Below are 7,731 nucleotides of genomic sequence, written 5' to 3'. Positions count from 1 at the left end.
TATCAATACTTTATTATTAACTGAAGTCTATAGTACACATTAAGTTTCATTCCTTATGTTGTGCTCTATATAGATTTCGAGAAACATATAATGTCATGTATCCACCATTACAATATCAAAACTGAATAGTTTCGTAGCTCTAAAAATCCCACGCTCACCTATTCATCCCCCCTTCTCCTCAAATCCTCTGCTGCCACTGAACTTTAACTGTCTGCAAACTTTACCTTTTCCAGATTGTCATACAGTTGGAATAACATAGTATGTAGCATTTTCAGACTGATTTCTTTCACATAGCAATACATATTTAATAATTGTCTAAGTCTTTTTATATTTTGATAGCTCATTTCTTTTTGTCACTGACTAATATTCCATTATATGAATGTACCATGGTTTATCTATTCACCTATTGAAGGACATCTTGATTGCTTTCAAGTTTTGCCAATTATAAATAAAGCTGCTACAAAAATTTGTGTGCAGGTTTTTGTGTGGACATAAGTTTTGAACTTGTTTGGGTAAATATAGAGGAGTGTAATTTTTGTGTAATATGGTAAGAATTTCCATACTACATACAGCCATAATAAAATGTTTATTTTCATAAGAAACTGCCAAACTATCTTCTAAAGTGGCTGTACCATTTTGTATTTTCACCAGTGAATGAGAGTTTCTGTTGCTTCATATCCTTGTCAGCATTTGATGTTGTCAGTGTTTCAGATTTTAGACATTCTAATAGCTGTGTAGTGGTATCACATTATTGTTTTAATTTGTAATTCTTTAATGATATATGCATTTCCTAATTTTTAGCTCTCAATTATTGAGTATATATTTTTCTAATGTCTATAATTTTGACTCTTTAATTTTCCATCACTCATTCATTCATTCATTCATTCATTCATTTATCAACATTTATTAAGTGTCTATTGTATGCCAGTAACACTTTTAAAAGTTAGGCTATTTTTCTTTCTTTTGCTCTTTAATTATTCTCGTCTCCATTTTTAGTTTATCATATTCCGCTCACTCTTCATTTCACATGAACTATTAGTTAGTCTCCCTCTCTATTTTTTTATGTAAACATAATTTTATTTTTATTTCTCTGGTGATAATTGTTTACTTTCTTCAGTTTTCTCTTCAAAGATTTTATCATTATATATTCACTATGCATACAACACAAAATCCGAAATAGTGCTAGAGATAAAACTACTAAAAAAAAAATCTGAAGTGAGGAAATCACTTACCTTGGTTGACAATAAATCGTAGTTTCTGTATTGTTGCCAAGTTGCCACTAACTCGATATATTCCATCAACATCTAGACCTGAAAATAAAAGAGCATGTTTTATATTTGTTGATATGAAAACTGAGATGGAGAAAAAAATTAATAAATATGGGAAGAAAGACAGTAATAAATCATCATCAAATATCTTTCTCACAGAAAAAACACATTTCTATGTCCTAAATCAAGTGGTCTTCCATATTTTAATCCTAGTAGACTAATCATGAATTTTAGTAACAGCGATCAACAAATCTGAGTCTAGTTGAACCATAAAAGAGCAGTAGGTAGCATGGGATTTCACAGTATAATTAAGATTCATTCCAAAGAAAAAGACAGGAATTAAACTGAGGGGGCACGTGACAGGGAAGAAGAACCTTCATGTATACATGTATCATTGTCCCTTTTTTGGCAAGATAGAATAATCCAAGACGTTTGTGAAGTCTTGCTTTCTTCTCTCCTCCTTCCTTTCCTTCCTTCCTTCCTTTCTTCTTCCCTCCCTTCTTTCCTTCCTTCCTTCATTCCTTCTTGTCTCTCTTCTTGCCTCTCCTTCTCTTCCTGCTCCTGTCACTCTGTCTCTTCTCTCCCTTCCATTATTACTTCTTGTTTTGTTCTGTTCTGTTCTGTTCTGTTCTGTTCTATTCTATTCTATTCTATTCTATTCTATTCTATTCTATTCTATTCTATTCTATTCTATTCTATTCTATTCTATTCTATTCTATTCTATTCTATTCTATTCTATTCTATTCTATTCTATTCCACTTCCTTCCATTCTTTTTCCAGTATCACTACGGCATAACATCTTATTGGTACAATTATTTCAAACTATAGAATGAAAATTCTATTCTGAATGTGTAACTATTTTGATAATCTCTAGTGTATTAGAGGTAATTGGGTGCTCCATTATGGAAGGAAAAAATAAAAAGAAATTCTTGACAAAAGGGTGAAATTAGTTTCAGATTATTTTATAACTGGTCATCTATAATTTTAAATAATTTATGGTAACATTGGCTTTGGATAACCAACCATTTGTTTTCCACACATCTATTTATAGCATCTAGTTATTTCTGGGAACAAGTTATCAAAAAGACAAAGAGACAGGGAAAGAAAAAGAGAAACACTTATCAAAACATTATCATTGTCTCTAAAAAAAGTTGATAACACAATTTTAATGTCAGGAGTGTATGTGTCTACGCCCTCAGAGAGGCCTGGGTGAGATTACCAACCAATGTAGAGATCACTCTCTTAGCAGTTTCTCAAAAGTGGTATAGTAGCATGGTTAAACATTAAATTCATGATCATTAAATAAATCGAATAGAAATTAATTTTATAGTGTAACATTATAAAAGCTTTGTAAAGCTCTTTACCAATGTGAAATGGGCTTCTTTATTGCTACATAATCTCTGTTTTCACATACTTTAATAGGAACATTTCTGTCATTGTGAAAAAACATGTCATCAGTAGGTTAGGGTAGAATAACATAACCTGAAACAGTGGTATAAATAGCATAATTCAAAACAATCTTTAATTGTTTAAGACTTTATTTTTTTAGGGCTGTTTTAGATTTATTGCCAAATTGATGGGAAGGTACAGAGATTTCCCACATACCTCCTGACCCCACATATGCATAGCTTCTCCCATTATCAACATCCTCCACCAGAGTAGTACATTTATTACAACTGCTGAAACTACATTGATACATCATAATCACCCAAAGTCCAATGTTTACATTATGACTCAGCCTTGTTGTACATTCTATGGCTTTGAACAAATACATAATGATGTATCCATCATTATAGTACCATCCTGAGTATTTTTGTCCTAAAAGTTCTTGTGCCTCACATATTCATTCTCACTGGTTTTTACTTTTCCATGTAATAAACTACAGAGTAACCTGAGATAACATCAATAAAATGAAGTAGCTATTAGCAAATGTATTAATTGGTGAGTTTTGTAGTTCTAAAATAATCTAATAACGAATTACCAGCTCTCTGTTCCTTCCTTACAACTTAAATATATGAGGAATTGAAATGAGGTTGGATATCTATTAGTGTGTAGTGAAAGTGTCTAAGACACATGTTAATAAAAAATCAAATACATTCTTTCTTCTTGATGCACTAAATAGCTCTATTAATCAAAAGATGCTCCGATTTGCTTGCTTTTAAATACAATGTACATTTGACAACTTAAATGTGGCAATCATCCTAATCAAATTTGTTCTAATATTTGATTCCTAGTTTTGGTATTAGACCATGTTGGTCTTTAATTTATGCTAGTATACCCAGAACTTTATGATCTATTAACCATTTCTTTCTTGCTTTGGCATTAGATAATATTTGGTACTTAGTTTTAAATATAAAAACAAATAACATGATAGATTTAAATAATATTAAAACTTATGCATTCAAGTAAGTATGTCCTTTTCAAAGTTTTCCCCGTTAGGAGTGTGCTTAATTTTTCTGAATTCATAGCCATTAAGGAATATATTTTGGATTCTCTAAAATCACTTCAGTAACTCCATAGTGTCTACAGAAAAATGCTCACAATGGCAAGTTTGGGGCCTTTCGTGACAGTTTTGGATTTGGAAGTAGTCAAAGTCCATCTAGAATCATGAATGGTGAATAATGTTCTCTCTCTTGCCAATACAAAGTTTATCCAAATGCCAGTGGTCCTGATTTTTTCCATGAATTATCAGTTGCTCTGAAGGAATTTGAGAAACAAAATATTTTAGAAAATAAAAACATCAATGAAATATGTAGATCTATGTCCTTCAAATGAAAAATCTTAATTTTTTTAAAGAATCAGTCAAATTAGCCTTATTTAAAATAAAGATTGAAAATGAGATATCAATTAACACCTATTACAATAAAAATGAGAAATAATACTCTATAAATATTTTTACATTATTTTTTATCTTCTTAATTAGTTGGACCCCTATTAGAGGTCAGTAGTAAATGAAATTATTTCAATTCCAACATATTTTAATTGTAAAAAGCACCTTGTTTAAACCTCATTTTAATATGCATATCTCTATATATGAGGTATGAAATCAGATGCATTTCTATTTTGAAGTTAGACTCTTCCTTTTCTTATATTTTTTTATATGTTATTGAAATGCGAATGTTGTCTAGAGTTATAAACTGAATTTTAATTGCCGAAATTACTGTATATCCAAAAACTTTCTTTTCCTATTACAGAAATTTAAAGTTACAACATAAGAAGTGCCTCCTTGGTTTTTCATAAATTTCAGTAGTTTTTTTTTTTTTTTTAAGTTCTGTAATCAAAAACATTTGAAAGAGCAGTATGGGTTAGATATATTAAGTATGAGCAATTGAGAAGCAGTATACTGTTTAAACAAAGCAGCCTCATCCTAAATTAATAACCCAATTTTCTTTTGGGATAAAAGGAGGGAGGGTTGGGAATGGTGACAGGGAGGGTAAGCCAGACCAGTGCCACCACTGTGGTTGTAGAACTAAGTCACAGCAGAGAAACTGCTTTGCGGCTTAAGATAAAAACCAGAAAAGTAAGAGGGAGTAAAGCAAAACATATTGGATGCAATTTGACTCTAACGTGACACAATTTCCAAACTCTTTAGATTCAGAGATATCAATACAATTTATCTTGTGAAGGATAACAATCTCTGACATTAGTGGCTTTTGCTTTGAATGGCTGCTGCTCCCCTGCTATCATATTTTTTAAATTACATAAATAGAGTGAAAATGACAAAGTACATATTAAAAAGGAGGGTATTACATTTTGCAAAATAATCTGGAACATATCAGTGAATTTTAGCAGTTATAAATTATATAGGAACAGTCTTGAAGTTGATTAGCTTTCCCCTGAATTGTTCACAGAATGGCAAACCCAAAGTCCTGGAAATATTACCCAACTTGATTCACGTGCCATCCTCCTTTTGCTCCAAGAACTTTAAAAATTATGCCAGATCAAACCAATGTAAATTGGTAGATTTGGACATCCTTTCATGACCACATTATCCTTGCTGGATTGGAAACTACTTATTTTGGAAATATAATTAGACCTCTTATGATTTTTAAATGAGCAATGTCTTCAAGGTATCCATGTTGTACTCTGGTGATGTTTGGAGAAAAAACACTTTGAGAGGTACTTCTTTCAAGAAAATACCGTGACCATGAATGCTGACAGGAATTTTGCCTGTTATGCTAAAAATACTTTGGGAACAGGATGAAACTAAGTCATCAGCTGACCTTCTGAAGTTTCCAAATAGTGTTTACTATTGACAAGAATCACCAGTATTGCTGTAGGGGATTTTCGAAATTACCCCTACCCACCACGTCCCCTTTTTCTTCTGAAGAAGCTTAGACTAGGATAGACACACAATTAGAAGTTGTTAGACCAAACGGTGGTCTAAACCCAGTGGAAAGAATGCAGCTGTCATGAATAATTCCCACCATAAATCTCAGACACTTTCCAAAAAGAAATCTAAGAGACAAGCACTGTTTCCAGAGTTGAATGGCTTATCTACCAAAATATGGACATTTTTTAAAAATGCAGATGAGCCTGTTAAAAATGTTGCAAACTGTGGATTAGGTAGCATTCTGAATAAATCATGGAGATGTGGACTTTGAGCCTGGTTGAGAGATGTGCCCCCAATTTGCTGCTTGTTTTTCTGGAACATAACAACAAAAAAAATGCATCTGAGTCTCTGGAGTCTGAAATGTGGGCTGGGAATTTTGCACAAACAGTCCCTCTCTGGAGATTTATGGCACTTCCTAATTCCTAGGAGGCCAGAGCTACCGCAAGAACAGTCATTCTCCCAATACTTTGGGTCTTGTGCTTCTCCCTCTGGCAAGAACCTTGAGCACAGGAACACCCAGACTACCCCCAAACATTGTTTCACATTTCCTTCTCAGTTTTTCTGAAGATCCTGGTTGGGTTCAGAGCTGAATATGAGAGGATGTTTTATGCCATTCTGAATGGCATAAATTTCCTCTTCTAAATTAAAGCATTTCCTCCAATCTTCTATTGCTAATTTATCTGTTCATACACTTTAAATTCAATGACTGAGAGTGCAGGCTATAATTCGAAACTCTAAGTTTCATTTCTACTCTGTCTCGACGGCTGGTATTTATGCTGTATCTATTGCCAACTTTATTACTAATGTCTTGTGAGATGCCCGTCCTTGAAGAATGGTTACCTTAGAAAATGGCTGACATAATTCTAATTATCAAACAAGTATAATTTTATTCTATTAAAAATTTATAACTTCATAATAACCATTTTAAATAGAATTTTTAAAATCATAGGGGCAATGTACATCACTGGTACAAATGAAAATTAAACCATACAGAAGAGTATACAATGAAACTAAGTTCCTACTCCGTCCTGTTGTTCAAAGACAATCACTGTTAAAAGTTCTGTTTTAGTTCTTGTTGTTACTCATTTTATGTTATGGTGTCATATTTCTGTTTATTAATTTATTAACTTTGAATTTTTTTTGTAATTTTCCTATTAGAAAAGTTAAAGAGTTTAGTGATAGTTCCTACCACTTATTTATATACCCTCTATTTGTTATTATTCATTACATTTGTCTATTTTTATTTCTTAACATATTAAATTACCTTTTGCTATTAAAAAATAAGGAACTTTGTACATTTATTCTTCCTTCTCCGTTTCTTTCTCGTCACTTCCAATTTTTATTTCTTGTTATTATTTTTTATACTCTCAAAGTTTAGAACATTTTACTTTATTCTTTATATTTTGTGACTTATCTGTGGGCTAATATTAGTCAGTATTTTTTTTTAAAGTAGTGTAATTGGAATCAACATTACAATTTTTTTTCACAAAAGAGACCTCTCAAAAGTCAAGGTCTAGTGTGACTTTTTTCATCTTCCTTTTTTCTAGGTTCTTTTGTTTTTTTCTAAATTAAACACTGCCCAGCAGAACTTTCTGTGATGATAGAAATGCTCTATATATTAACTGTTGAAACCAGTAGTCACTGGTCACATATGGCTGGTTGCTGAGCATTGGAAATGTGGTTAATGTAACTGAGAAACTAAATTTTTATTTTATTTAATTTTAAATAACAACCACGTGTGGCTTATGACTACCATATTGGACCTCGAAGTTCTAGGTCAGAGTCAACTACCGCTCCTTTCTTGTATTTTACTTATTCTTTCTTGGATTTATTTTTAAGTGTTCTTTTTTCATAAAAGTATGTAATTGGTAAGTTTTCCTTCTTCAATCTCAATAACTGTTTTCTTTTGCTTCGTAATTAATTGTTGTTTTGAATAAATACTTCTGTTTCATGATCTTTTACTTTGGAAAAATAATGTTCCATTATTTTCTAGCATTGCTGCTGTTAAGTCTGATATCAAACTGATTTTTGATGCTTTGTTGGTAAATTGCTTTTACTTTCTAGATTAAAAAAATATTTTCTCTTTAAACTCGTGGAAGTAAAATTTCACTCATATATACCTAGATCTAG

At 31.7% G+C, this 7,731-nt stretch overlaps 1 long non-coding RNA gene across 1 annotated transcript in view; it reads right to left on the bottom strand.

Moving 5' to 3' along the window:
- Positions 1–1,238: 1,238 nt before the first annotated feature.
- Positions 1,239–7,731, bottom strand: part of LOC112470338 — a 57,425-nt gene continuing 50,932 nt past the window's right edge. Inside the window, exon 3 of the long non-coding RNA XR_003042949.1 lies at positions 1,239–1,310. This is a non-coding gene — a long non-coding RNA (uncharacterized LOC112470338). The remainder of the gene's footprint in view (positions 1,311–7,731) is intronic.

This window comes from Pteropus alecto, unplaced genomic scaffold, assembly GCF_000325575.1.
Source record: "Pteropus alecto unplaced genomic scaffold, ASM32557v1 scaffold3, whole genome shotgun sequence".
Taxonomy (NCBI): domain Eukaryota; kingdom Metazoa; phylum Chordata; class Mammalia; order Chiroptera; family Pteropodidae; genus Pteropus; species Pteropus alecto.
Note: the sequence above shows the minus strand (reverse complement) of the source record. Positions and strands in the feature narration are given on the sequence as shown.